Source organism: Amphiprion ocellaris, chromosome 15 (genome assembly GCF_022539595.1).
Source record: "Amphiprion ocellaris isolate individual 3 ecotype Okinawa chromosome 15, ASM2253959v1, whole genome shotgun sequence".
Taxonomy (NCBI): Eukaryota; Metazoa; Chordata; class Actinopteri; family Pomacentridae; genus Amphiprion; species Amphiprion ocellaris.
This window is the reverse complement of record NC_072780.1, coordinates 30,921,765-30,936,882: the sequence shown is the minus strand read 5'-3', so window position 1 is coordinate 30,936,882 and position 15,118 is coordinate 30,921,765. Positions and strand designations below refer to the sequence as shown.

Below are 15,118 nucleotides of genomic sequence, written 5' to 3'. Positions count from 1 at the left end.
TTTCTATATAGCAATTTAATCTTTTAGAACATTTAACATTGAAGTTACACGATTTTGCACAGATATTTGACATTATTTGAAAGAATTTTTCCAAAAAATTGTTAAATTTCAGATAATATTTAGAAAAATCCCAAAAAATGTTAACTGAAATAAAAATGGGTAAATGCATTTTTTTCTTTTACAGTTTTTAAACATTACAGTATTCTACTTTTTGTACTGTATTATTTATTGCTGCTGTTGTTATTTACAGTTAATGTTCATTACAGTGTCAACACTATATTTAAAAAAATCACATAAAACTACGTTATTTCCATTTTATGTTAACTGTTCAAATAAATGCAAATACTGTCCACATCAAAATTCTATTTTTATCTATGTGGTAATGTTTTCTTTTATCAGATTTAACACTGAAATTGCACTATTTTGCACAGATATTTGACATTATTTGAAAGAATTTTTCAGTAAAATCACAGAAAAAATGCTAACTGAAATTTAAAAAATGGCTAAATACCTGTATTTTTTTTCCCAAAAAAATGTATTATGGAAGCAAATCAGACTCATCAGATTCTGAATTTTAAAAGCTGCTGAATTTCTTACTTTGAATTTTTTTGCATCAAAATTACGTATGTGAATTTTTTATGCCTGAATTTAGCTCATCAAAATTCTAAAAGCCAGTTAAAAATTCAATGTTCAAAATTCGCCATCAAAAAATTCAATGTTCACATCCGGGGGACTCAGGCATAAACAATCGATCCTGGCCAAAATCGAACCAACGCCCAGCCAATCACGTGGCGCTCCTCCGGTCATGTGACGCAGACGGTTCACCTCACAAGACCGGGGTCAACCACGGCTATCAGCATGAACGACGGCGCTTCAGTGAGTGTATTAATCCTTTTTGTCCTGTATGTGGTTTGTTTTTGTGAGAGTCAGTAAGCTGTAATGCATGCCTTTAGCTGCGCTAGCACAGCGCTAGCCGCGCTAATACAGCGCTAGCACAGCGCTAATACAGCGCTAGCCGCGCTAATACAGCGCTAGCCACGCTAATACAGCGTTAGCCGCGCTGGCCGCGCTAATACAGCGCTAGCACAGCGCTAATACAGCGCTAGCCGCGCTAATACAGCGCTAGCCACGCTAATACAGCGTCAGCCGCGCTAGCACAGCGCTAATACAGCGCTAGCCGCGCTAGCACAGTAATAAGGTCACACTGACAGCACGTTCTGCAGCTGGGTAGTTGAGTAACAATTTTATAAACGCACAAATGGGTGGAAGTGTGATTTATGCGCCCGAAAATGCGGTTAGGTCACAGAGCAGTGCAAAGAAACTGGTCGCCTAGCAAACTGAATTAGTCTAGGTAACACTTTGTTTATTATGTGTGTTTTCTGCTCAAGTTAATGTCCTGGTTTGATTCATTTTAAATTACTCCTGATCTTGAAAGGTTTTAAACTGTGCAGTCAAAGTAGTTACAACTGTGAGCGAATAGCTTGAAATGAACTGCCCTAGACTGCCCTGTTCATAACCGACCATTCTTTCACAGCTATATCAAGAGTTATTGTGCAATGATAGATAAATGCAGCCCATTTTTTCAACTGTTTCCTGTTTAGTATGCGTACCCTAGATTGTTTTTGATCATTTGTTGTAGCCATTTATTTAATCAATTTTAATCGACTCCATACAGGGATGAGAATTTTCCGCGGATCCGCGGAATTCCGAGTTTTTTTCCGCCGAAAGTATAATTTTTGTGAATCGTGTAAATCCGTTGAGAAAATTGTAGGGGGGTAGGCAAGCGGCCGGCCGGCCGACGCGTCGCGAGCCGAGGCTTGTGATGACCGCCCGCCGTGATGGCCATCCCGCCGCCGACATCTTTCGGCAACGCGCTTTGCAACGCGCATGGGGGGGGGGGTGTTTCCATTTGTCATTCTCATCCCTGTCCATAGCAACACCGTCTGAACTGACCAGTCTGGTGAAATTCTGGACTGGATGGGAGACTCTACCAAGAACTCTCTCCTCAGAAGTAGTGAATGGCAGATACCTGACAGCCTCCACCTGCTATGAGACCCTACATTCCCAGGACATTACAAGGACTGCGCATCATTTAAGACTGACATCCTGGCCTGTATTTGCACTTGCCAGTCAAGATATGTTAGGTGTTGTTCTCTAGTTAGTTTTACTTGACTGACAAAACTAAGTGCACTGTTGGATTCCCTCCCCTACCTGTTCTCCCAACTCACCTGACAGGTTATCTGGCTCAAGTATGCGTGTTTCTGCCATACATTTAAAATATCTGAAGTTAAGAATATTTCTGGTGAACAATACATGCAATCACGGCATTAAAGCAGGAGTTAAAAATGAACTGGACTGTACTGACTTTATTTTCTCACTGGTGAATGGGATGAAAATCCGTTGCAATATTACAAAACAGCAGCCTATAAATATATGTGTGTATATATATATATATATATATATATATATATATATATATATATATAATATATATATATATATATATATATATATATATATATATTGTAGGCCAAATACTGTCGGACCAAAAAATATTTTTAAATTGGCTGTCACTGTCAACCTACTTCAACAGGCATTTTTTTGCACATTGAAATTTGAGATTGTTTGAATGACACTATCTCAGAACAATGATGAAGAATCTATAATACTGAACAAGTAGATCAATAATCTCAGATTATGGGTGAGTTGAAATATGAAAAAAATGAAGTGGTCTATGAAAAGTCCAGTCTTCGAAACCTGACATGTTGTTTTGTGTAATTTCTTTGTAAATTAGCCCTGCATCCAATCATTACCATGACATTGGCATAATGGAACCATGACCACATATATCGTTCTGGAGATAGTGGCATTTTTCCAATGGAAAATTTTCATGCTTTGACAGATACAGCGGTGGAAAAAAGTTTTCAGGCACCTTGAAAATTTTCCACAATCTCAAATATTATCGTGAAATATTTGTTGGAAAGTCTTTTGTGTTTAAAAGGTGTGACTGCATTAGAAAGACACAAATGATGCTTTTTTTGTTTATTGTTTACATGACTAACAAAACTAAATTCCACCAAAATGACCCAATACTCAAAATTTCTTATTTTTAAGGAACCAATGAATTTCAAGTTTTTATTGACTTTTTTAGGATTTGTTTCGTATTATGGCTGTGACTGAACTAATAGAAATTGCATTTGAAGACCTCAGAGGGATTCTTAATGCAATATTTCACAAATGTATGAGGTGTCCAAAAACTTTTTTCCACTGCTGTATTTAATAGCAATCTGATATGCTTATGTTAGCAAGACAAATAAATGAAAATTTCAGGCTTTTATCTTGAATTATTCTTGAGATATTATATATATATTATATATAGCCTCAAATTTGAATGTGAGAAAAAAAATACTGAAACTAGGTCTATGGTCCACTTAAAAAAATCTAAAAGTATTTGACATACTCAGCTAATATTTCACAGATACCATTATCTATACATGAGACAGACATATTAAGTTCCAGTAAGTTGTACAGGTGCTCTGGGGATGTGACCATTCTTTGTCGCCCAGCTGCTCCTCTCTCTGAGTGCACAGTTGCAATGTACTGATTCCAGTTTTCTTTTTCTGAGCTGATAAGATGGTGTAGCTGTGTCGGTGCATTTAAAATAGCTGGGCAAACTTCTACTTGGTTGGATAAAGCATTTAAAAACACAAGTTCTTGTGTGCAAGTGAACTCTAAGAAGTCCAGATCCAGAGGCGTGCATCTGAGAATATGCTCCAAACGAGAACAAAGTCTCACATAAAGACGATTTAACAATAGTTCCTAGAACAGAGAAAAACAAAGTTATATAATGCAAAATACCAATGGGAAAAATGACTTAACCTGAGTGAAAGTCTAGACTGCCTCATTAGACACTTCTTTTAGAAAAAAATTAAAGGAGGATACACATAGTAAACAGGAAACAGTTGAAAAAATGGGCTGCATTTATCTATCATTGCACAATAACTCTTGATACAGCTGCTGTGAAAGAATGGTGGGTTATGAACAGGGCCGTCTAGGGCAGTTCATTTCAAGCTATTCGCTCACAGTTGTAACTACTTTGACTGCACAGTTTAAAACCTTTCAAGATCAGGAGTAATTTAAAATGAATCAAACCAGGACATTAACTTGAGCAGAAAACACACATAATAAACAAAGTGTTACCTAGACTAATTCAGTTTGCTAGGTGACCAGTTTCTTTACACTGCTCTGTAGGGTTGCCACCCGTCCCTTAAAACACGGAAACGTCCTTTATTTGACAATTAATTGTTGCGTCCCGTATTGAATCAATACGGGACGCAAGTTGTTCCGTATTTTCATAAATGCCCCGTACACGTCTGTCACACACTCATCAAAACTGCATAATGAATAAAATAAAACAGGAAATATTAAGGGCAGCCAGTTTCATCTTCGTAGGACCCACGCAGCGAGGACCCGATGCCAGGTCCAGTGGACAGACTTCAGACGTCTCTGTGTGTTCGGTCCTGTCCGGTCCTGTCTCTGGTTGCCTGGTTACAGACGCTGCTGCACCCGCACGTTTAAAAATGTCTACACCTGAAACTCCACCACGTCTAAAGAAGCAAAAACGTTTGCAAATGTACAGACTGGAGTGGGAAGAGTGGAACCCCTGGCAATGGATACAAGGCAAACTGTGTTTTCTGTTGCTCATGGACTGGCTGAAGTAAGGCAGCATCAGGAGACAAACCTGGAGGAAATATAAGAACAGAGAGAACCCAACCAGCAGGTCACAGTTTATCATCATCTAATCATCTCCTGAAGTCCATATGGTAAGTGAACATCATGATGAGATCAGCTAGATTTCCTACAGTATATGGCTGTGAATTTACCAGAGGATGCTTATAATAATGCTGATGTGGCCGTAGACTCTACACTATTTTAGTGACTCAGTAAATGCCTAAGTTGGTTATTATTTTTTAATACTTTTTAGTTTTTAATAAACATTTATTTAATAGCCTATATGTAATCAAACATGGCCTTTGCCTAAAAAGAATAATATTTCATTGCACAAGTAAAAGTATAGTAATTTTTAAAACTGTTCAAATTATTATATGTTGCTAAAAAACAAAAAAACACAAACAAAAAACACATCATAGTAATATGTCAATTAAAAAAGCCTATAGTATAGCATGTTCCCAACAAACGTCATAGTATAGGCCTTTGGTCCAGAAAATGTCCATAGTATAGCATGTCGTCCAACAAATGTCATGGTATAGCCTTTGGTCTAAAAACGTCATAGTATAGCATGTCGCTCAGAAAACGTCATAGAAAAGCCTTTAGTCCACAAAACGTTTTGTCCCGGCTGTCTGAAGTAGGTGAGGAGCAACACAAAAACAGTACAAACGCTGGTTTCCAGAGGGTTAGACGAGTATTTATTTGAAAGAGTAAGTTTACAACAACACAACATGTGAGGGGGTTAAAAGCAAATGGGTGTTAGTAAAATAAAAATAAATAAACAGAACTAAAAGTGAACTTCACGTTGACATTGATGGGCATTCCAACCAGGAACAAAGTAAAAGATAATCAATAGGGAAAAAAAAACTCTTCCTGTTCACCTCTTAAAACCCCAAAACACACCGCAGTAGCACCCTAAACTAAAACTACCAATGGGTTCTCTGTTTTCCTTTGTGAACAATTCAAAGGTCCCTCTCTATCTCCCCACACATCCACCAACCACTGGAACACATCTCCAAAGTTCTGCTGGACCAGCTCAGCTTCCCCTCAGAAGAAGTGCTGCCACCTGCCAGATGAAGGAGCCTTTTGAGAGGCAGCTGGCATCGTGATTGGACTGTACTGTGGTCTGTTCCAATCCAGCTTCAGCTCCAGAGACGGCAGGTGGGACGAGTCAACGGAGGCCGGGTGGACGAAGACATGCAGCTGAGTACAATCCAGAAAACAACAGAGGAGGAGTGCAGCAGCCCAGAGCCAGAACAACCAGAGTAGCATCATATGTCTCTTAGAAAACATCATAGTATAGCCTTTGGTATGAAAAAACGCCATCATATACATCGTAGATTGTACAAATAACAAGTCAGAGGAAAGAGACATAGATTGTAGAATTGTAGTAATTGTGGGCTGACTGATTTACTGATTATCAGTATTTTATTTTTTACTGATTTACGGTAATAAATACATTTAAAAATGGCGCTACTTTGGCTCTGAACCTTTATCTACCTGTGGTCGCTCTGTCTTCTGGAGTGATTTGATTGGTTATACGTCACGAATAACTCTTTTAACTTAACATCTGTAAACAAAACAAAAACATATCAACAAAGTTTTCTGTTAGAGTTTGTGTTCTTCTAAGTTTAACTCCAAGATTTTAAATACTTTCATTTCCTGCAAATGAATATCTACTCCAAATGTTTCACTAATAATCATCATCAGCCTTAAAAAGCCCACAAAACACCCCTCTATACTCAACCACACTTAGTACGGTCCGGTTCCCCTTCTATAAATCTGCTTGGAATCTTCCACTTCCTGTTTGTCAAAGTGACCTTCTACCTGGACAGGTTTTGTTGGCGCTCATGCTACAAACATTTTGGGTAACTGCACTTTAATATGGATGGATGACACTGCATTAGAGTCTGTTTTAATGAGACTGAGTTAAGATGTGTAGCTCTGTCATTAAATAGGAAATTATTTCTCAGAATTCACAGAGAAAAGTCTGAAATGTTTGCTAGGTTAGCGTCCCACATGTTCTTTAGCTCAGCTAAAGCTAACTCTCTGCAACTTCTGGATCTCTTGAGTTGCTTGTTGTTAAAATATCTTGCTAGAGGTGCTGAAGCTCAGAAAGTCTGAGATGTTTGTTCAGAATAAGCTCATTCTCAAGTCTTATCTGAACTGTCTTCTTTTGTTTGAACTTTCCCTAAACTTAGGAGTTAATGACAGAGCAGCACATCCAGACTCGGTCTCATTTATGTAGAGATTAAACTTCAGTGTCATTCATTGATGTTAAAGTGCAGTTTTTCAAATGTTTGTTGCACATGCTCCCGACCAAACCAGTCCAGGTGGAAGACGATGTGAAGAGAAATCTCCAGAAGATGAATATCCCACATTTACGTTGGAAATAATGTCCTTTAATTAGACATTGTCATGCAAAAGTTGGATTTCCCTTTAATGATGTTCAAATCTTTGTTGAGTGTTTTGTTGATGTTGGTTTCTAAATGTTTTCTGACACTCGGCCCCAAAGATTAAAACCTTCTACGGCTCACAAGCTGCAAAAATTCACACATTATCAACTATCTTTCTGACTAAACTAAGATAAAAAGTGAAAAACTGCCTGATTCCTTCATCATGAATGTAAATCTTTTTGGTTTTTATGACAGTAAACTCAATATATTTGGGTTTGACATTTTATAAACCAAAACAAGAAATGAATTACTGGAGAAAACAATCAACAGATTAATGGACAAAGAAAATGTGTTTTCCAACATATATGGCTGAATTACTCCATTACAAGATACATACAATTTTAATTCAATTTTATTTATATAACGCCAATTACAGGTGAAATTGTCTCAAGACACTTTATTTTTCCATTTTCTGTTACATTTAAAATATGACAAAGTAAGAAATTTAAAGCTCCTGACTAATCTAATTTATTATTTGGTTTTTAAGAGACTAATGGACAATTAAAATAAGTTTCTCCACTAAAACTAATAAACATGAGGTCAAATAGAAGGAACAGTTTTAAATACTGCAGTCCCACGACGACAAGAATAAAGTTTGTCAACAAAAACTAAATCTGCTGGTGGATTCCATTAAAGTCCTAATAAATGATAATAAAGTGTGATACTAAAGGTTTGTGGTGCTAAAAATGTCAAAGTAAAGATATGAAGTTGAACATCTGGATGGCGGTTGATAAAAGTTGACCTCTCTTCATTTCTCTGGAGCGACTCCATGGATTTTATGGATGGTGGTTAAAGACCTGCTCTTCTAGTCGTCTTCCTTCTAGTCGCTGTAAAAAGTCAGTCCATCCTGGCCGACATCAACATCTCTTCACGACAAGTTGTCCTTCCTCGGACCTGGTGGAAACTTCAGAAACTCGGGAAAACCTGTCGAGACTCGAAGAACTGGTGGAGACTCGAAAAACTCGTCGGGCGGGGGAAGGTGTGGTGGGTGGTGGGGGGAGGTGGGGGAGTAGAGGGGGGAGGCCGCCACCCACCTCCCCGCCTACTCTCCGCCCTGACTCCACCCAGACTCCGCCTTGGCTCCACCCATGTGGTCACTTGAGGAACTACGATGCCAAAGGGACGACGAATTTATTTCTTTTTATCTGATCTGTAGCTCAGTGAGTTAAGGATTTGCCTATGGAGCTGCAGGTCGCTGGTTCAAGACCAGACCCTTCTTAAAGTTTTCTCAAAATCCTGACAAAGACAAAGAAAGAAAATTGCCAGTGGCGGGTCTTGAACCTGCGACCTTCCAGTCTGCAGTCTCTCTTCTTATCCCCCTGAGCTATTCACTCAGATACTAATTCTTCTTTTTTTTGCGCATTTATCATCTATTTTTTGCCATTTTCAAGTTTTTTTTTAACTCGAGTCTCGAATCGACCGTTTTTCTCAGGAGGTTGGACTTCAGCCTTGGTACTGGAGGGTTGAACCCTCAGTTCCAAGACTTTCCAAAGCCTCCACACCTCCCGAGTCCTCAGGACCTGAGCTTTCACATAGTCTGAGGGCTGAAATTTTCTAAGTCCCACAGTAGTTCTCTGTTAGTTTGAACCTTCAGACAGTCTGAGGGCTGAAGTTTTAAGAGTTTCTTAGTACTTCTCTGTTAGTTTGACCCTTTCGACAGTCTGATGACTGAAATCTTAGAAGTTCTTGAGTAGTTCTCTGTTAGTTTGAACCTTCAGACAGTCTGAGGACTGAAGTTTTAAAAGTTTCTCAGTACTTCTCTGTTAGTTTGAACCTTTTGACAGTCTGAGGACTGAAAACCTAAAGGTTCTTGAGTACTTCTCTGTTAGTTTGAACCTTCAGACAGTCTGAGGACTGAAATTTTAAAAGTTTCTCAGTACTTCTCTGTTAGTTTGAACTTTATGGTTAACAGAAGCCTTAAAACTTGTGACCATGAGTCTTGATTTCACATTTAGATCATCCATCTGAGTTCTTCTCAGACCTTCACCTGTGGGTTTTTTAGAAATACTCAACAAACTTTGATTCTCTTCACTGAACAGTAAAGTTTGTGGAGATCAGAAGGTAACATTAGTTTGATCAATGCCTTCAACTACTAGTAGACTTTATCTGGAAAGCAGTTTTCTGAAATGGGTTCTTAGTAAATCTGTCCACAATCAAACCAAGAACATAGAAAGAGGAAATGTTTGAAGAAACAACTTGATGTTTTCATTTCAGACTAGAAAATGCTTTCTGAACTTTATCTGTTTTTGCTCTTTTGATCATTTTATTGTTTCTTCTGTTTAATTTGATCTTCTAAAGTTTAACTGGTGTCTTTTCAAATGTTTTGTCTTTAGTTTGATTCTTCTTAAATGTTTAGTTTTGCTCTTTTCTCACCTTTTATTCTTTTCTAATGTCTGATTTGATTTCCAAATGTTTTGTCTTTTTAATGTTTGTTTTTTCAAATGTTTTATCGGCTTGTTTGAAAAATTTCCTTTTCTTTCCCCGTGTTTAATTTTTCGATTAAATCTTTAAGGTTTTTCTTTTTAAATGTTTTACCACCTTTCAATGTTTAATTTTCTTTTTAAATGCTTCATTGTATTTTCTGTTTAATTCCTATTTAAAGTTTTATTGTCTTTAAGATTTAATTTTCCAATTAAACATTTAATTTTTAATTCAATGTTTTGTATTTTTAAAGGTTTAATAATCTAATTTAATGTTTTGTATTTTTAAAAAATGTGTAATATTCTTGTTTAATTTTATTTTTTAAATGTTTAATCATCTAAAATATTTCATCTTCAATGTTTCATATTTTTGTTTAATAAATTTTGTTTAATTTCATTATTACATTTTGTATCTTCTGTTTATTTAATTATTTTGTCTGTTTAATATAATGTAATTGTATTTAATGTTTAATTGTCTTTTTAAAAGTTTTGTTGTATTAAATGTTTTTTTCCTTTGATTTAATTGCTTTTTTAAAATGTAGATTATTTCTTTAATCTTTTTTTTCTGTCAAGATTTTAACCTCAACCTTAGAAATGAAACAAACCCTTAAATCACAATGAAAATACTTCTGTTGTCACAATCATGATTTAGTCAATTATTCACTTTATCAATTCAACTTTATTTGTTTAGCACCTTTTACACAGATGACAAAACTGTGAAAAAAGAGAAAAAACCGCTAAAACTATGATTAAAACAAAAAACATATTTAAAAAAAAAAAAAGATTTAACATGGTAATAAAATCTGTTGTGTCCAGGGGATGGAGGGAGTTTATTGAAGTCTTCTTGGGCTCACATGGCAAATCATTTAAAATATAAACTTTATATTCAGTCTAAGGAAACTGCAGAGTGACAGAAGAATCAACATCTTCTGCTTTCTCCTTTAATGTGTCGATTCTTGTGCTTTCAGAACAAAGAACTGCAGACTCTTCACAACCTGCTCAAACTCTTGGTACAGGACCTCACCACACGGGTCAAGAAGGTTTCCATCTCATTTCTACTCTGAAGCTCACCTTCTCCTGCTCAAACTGCTGACAAATGTTTCTGCTGCTCTAAAGTCTGGTCTCCAGAACTTCCTAAAAACTCTCAAAGTCTCTTCTGCTGCAGGTTGCTTTGTAGAACTGTTCCAGAAAACCTCACTAAACCACATGGAGGGGCCTCAAGTTAGTCATCCAAATGAAACTGTACAAAAACCAAACTAGCACAACCCAAATGCTAAAGTCTCCTGCAGCCTACCAGAGAACCTCTGAGAACAGAGAATCAGGACAGGAACTCTTACCTTCTGGACAACCAACGTTGGTTCACAAACAAGAATACAGAATGTGTCTGACCAGAAACCTCTGAAGACTCACTACAGCCAAGATAAAGACACAACTCAGCTGGAGCAAATCCACTAATCACTGCACACATTAGCACCATGTGCCAACTGTGGCTAAAGAACCACATTTACCAAGACAACTATCCAGTACAAAGCCCTAAAACACACCAAGAAACACATTAAAGACGATTTTACTGCTGGAAGCTGCAAGTCAACGCCGAAAAAACAAAAGCAACGGAACCAAACCCAGTTCACTGGTGAAGAGAAGCAGAGGAAATGTTTGTCTGCAGCTAAATAAAGCAGGAAGACACTGAGCTGCTCAGGTGTTCCTGATAACACCAAGCTGCTCAGGTGTTCCTGATAACACCAAGCTGCTCAGGTGTTCCTGATAACACCAAGCAGCCACCTGGACAGCCAATAGGAACACAGCTTACTGGAAGTCCAGAGGGCTGGCTTAGTGAAGGAAATTTAGTTTAAAGTTGAGGCAGAAAGTTAACAAAGAAAGTTGAAAACCACCTTCTGATACCTGAAATCTCTGAGTTTTCACACAAAGAACACCTGAACATGTCAAACTGGTTCCATAGTAGAACCATCATTGTAAAAACGTCATAGTATGGTGTGTTGCTCAAAAAACATTAGGACCCGGCTGTCAGGGGACAAACATGTAAGAAACATGAGAACAGAGAGAACCCAACCAGTAGGTCACAGTTTATCATCCCCCAGTCATCTCCTGAAGTCCATATGGTGAGAGACATCAGTATCTGGTTGTTAATTTACCAGAGGATGCTTATAATCATGCTGATGTGGTCTGTACTCTACAGTATTTTAGTGACTCAATAAATGCCTAAGTCAACCCGCCCGGCCAGCAGGCAGATGGGTCCCCCACATTAGAGCCGGGTTCTGCTCGAGGTTTTTTTCCCTGTTAAAAGGGTGTTTTCCTTGCCACTGTCGCCTTTTGGCTTGCTCTGGGGGTCAGGCATATTGGTTCTGTAAAGCGTCTCGAGACAATTTGACTGTAATTGGTGCTATATAAATAAAATTGAATTGAATTGTTTTATTTAAAATGCTTTTTAGTTTTTAATAAACATTTAACAGCCTATATGTAATCAATAAATGGCCTTTGCCTATCTTAAGAAAAATTCACTCAGAACTCTGATATGTTAACAGTACTAAATAAATCAATAAATACATGCATACACACAAAAATAAGTTAATACATTAACTGTGTTAAGATAAGATTTAGATTTTTAAAAAAGTTGTTTATGTTTTTGCAGAATCCAGTATTGCTCACTGGTTGGTCATTACATTTTGTTAGTTTGATTTCACTGTTTAAAATGATGCCACCTCTTTTCAGACAGAACCTGTGATAATAAAACAATACAAAATTTTTAGTTCCGTGTTAATAAAGCACTTAAAGCTTTAAGTATGGCTAAATGCTTTTTTCAAAATTAAATATATCACTCCTTAGGTGGTAGTGGCCCCAAGTTCAGTAAAGTTGGAAAGATATTCACAGATTCGGACTTCCAGCATCAATAACTCATTAGATATAGGTTGTCAAAACATAAACGGTGCCTCTTTCCCATTGTTGCAAGGCAGACAATGTGCTACAAGCCCAGTTTTATCAAAAGTAGCTGTCTTTCAAGCTACAGGAATAACATTGGTGTCTATGGAGTGAACAGGGTCCGTCTGCAATTTGCAAAACCGCTGCAACAGTAAAGAGAGACAAATATTCAATAACTTCACTCTTATACATTGTAGTGTCACTAAAATCACTGCAGCCTTCAACTGGCTCCTGTTGACAAAGTGTTTTAACAGAAATGTAAATGCTGTAATTTGATTCTTTTAATGAACCATGTAACTTGAATGGATGTGATGCTGGTGTGACCACAGTGCACACGTCTGATGTTGCTCACAGTGGTCCAAGGGACGCTCAGGGAGTTTGTGTGTTTGCTCAGACTCAGGAAAAATTACAGGGAACATTGCTCTCCAGCATTGAGAGTGTTTTAGGAATTCATTCATTGTGTTGTGAACTTTGAAGGAGCAGAAACTTTACAGCTGCCAAAGATATGAGCTCCAATTCTGGATGTTTTAGGAAATGAAGTTCATCAAATGAACACTTGATTTTTGCTGATAACTCTCATTAAATTACTGAAGAAATCTAACATAAAAACCTGTAAACTCTCAGGCAGCTTTTGTTAAAGTTTGTCTATAATTCTATCATCATGTTCTGGAACCAGGACTCTGCAGAAGTTCCTTCAATCAGATACTTGTGTGTTTCTATTTAAGGCCTCAGGTTTGAACGTACAGCAGAGGATTAGAAAGGAGTGATTTTAATATTTAAATCAGTCCAGTAAATGTTTGGAGTAAAAATGATTAAAATTTTGATTTAGATAGATTTGTGTCAAAGAATATTGTAGAGTCTCACTTAAATATATCCAAATGAGTTCAGTGTATTTACATTTTATAGAATATTTGATTTCTTAATCTTTAATACTGTAAAGTCTGACCCAAAATATTATAATAATGATGTAAATCTAAATAGATAAATAATATTGTAGTGCCGAATCATTAAATTTAATCAGTTTAACTTTCATAATAAATATCACTGTACAATCTTAACCTGGCGGGGAACAAAATCATATTATTGAGGTAAATTTACATAAATCATGATATTCTAGTCTTAACTGGAATATGTCTAACATGAATCTTTTTGGATTGTGCTGATAAAATACAATAACCCGACTTTCAGATAATATTTATTCACTGTGTATTGGCTAGTACAGAAGTATTAGTACAGAATATTATTTCTTGTTTTATGTGTGATAATTGGCAGTAAACATTCTAAGAAGTGGAAATTGTCAGGGTTGTAATAGTGCTGTTCTTGCACAATATTTGTCACTTAATTGCCCTCAGGATGCGGTCGTTGAGCTACTAGTTTTACAGAACAGGCAGATGTTGCAGCTAATGATGTTGTAATTCACATAAACAAGGAAACAAGTCCATCATAATTTGAATGTTAACAGTCCAAAATGAAAAGGTCATATACAGCTTTCCTATTGGGTTAAAGAGCCAAAAAAAAAAAACCTGAAAAAAAACTTTGTAAAAGCCAGAGGTAGCAGCTTTAAAACTTACAACCCCCCCCCAAAATATCTGTTGTACCCCCCTGTGCCCCCCGCCCCCCACTAAAATTAATCTGGATCCGCCCCTGTCTGACATGAAAGCTGGGATCGTTCTGCAGTTACTGTCCTCAACAAGCAGCAGGTGGCGCTGTGAGCTCCTCCCCTTCCCAAAGCACAGCCGGTCAGTCTAGTGACCTGCAGCATCCCACTGTCTGATTAGAGGAAGGAGACCCACATCACTCCATGTCCAGACGGCAGATGAATCAAAGTCTCTGCAGATCCGTCCTGCTTACAGAGCGGGATGGAAATGAAAATGTTTCGTCACTATGCGCGGCTAACGCTGTGCTAGCGCTGTATTAGCACGGCTAACGCTGTGCTAGCGCAGCTAACGGCATGCATTACAGCTTACTGACTCTCACAAAAACAAACCACATACAGGACAAAAAGGATTAATACACTCACTGAAGTGCCGTCGTTCATGCTGGTAGCTGTGGTTGACCCCGTCGTTGTGAGGTGAACCGTCTACGTCACATGACCGGAGGAGCGCCACGTGATTGGCTGGGCGTTGGTTCGATTTTGGCCAGGATCGATTGTTTACGCCTGAGTCCCCCGGATGTGAACAGCGAATTTTTTGACAGCGAATTTTTTAACATTGAATTTTTTGATGGCGAATTTTGAACACTGAATTTTTTGATGGTGAATTTTGAACACATTGAATTTTTTTGATGGCGAATTTTGAACACTGAGTTTTTTGATGGCGAATTTTGAAGACATTGAATTTTTAACTGGTTTTTAGAATTTTGATGAGCTAAATTCAGGCATAAAAAATTCACATGAAATTTTGATGCAAAAAAATTCAAAGTAAGAAATTCAGCAGCTTTTAAAATTCAGAATCTGATGAGTCTGATTTGCTTCCATAATGTATTCTTTTACAGTGTGTGACCAACTATTTTACAGTAATAAAATCGGTCAAAAATAACATTATTTTACAGATATTTGATGTTATTTTCAGTTTTTAA

The 15,118-nt window shown here is 37.3% G+C and overlaps 1 long non-coding RNA gene across 2 annotated transcripts; it reads left to right on the top strand.

Moving 5' to 3' along the window:
- The first annotated feature begins 755 nt into the window (after positions 1-755).
- Positions 756-11,495, top strand: LOC129350598 (uncharacterized). 2 transcript variants are annotated; one of them, XR_008604055.1, is made up of 4 exons: positions 759-876; positions 4,453-4,823; positions 5,697-6,037; positions 10,573-11,495. It is a non-coding gene; the product is annotated as an uncharacterized LOC129350598 (long non-coding RNA). The 2 variants fall into 2 exon arrangements; XR_008604056.1 differs by lacking the exon at positions 5,697-6,037 and having other exon boundaries at positions 756-876.
- The last annotated feature ends 3,623 nt before the right edge of the window (positions 11,496-15,118 follow it).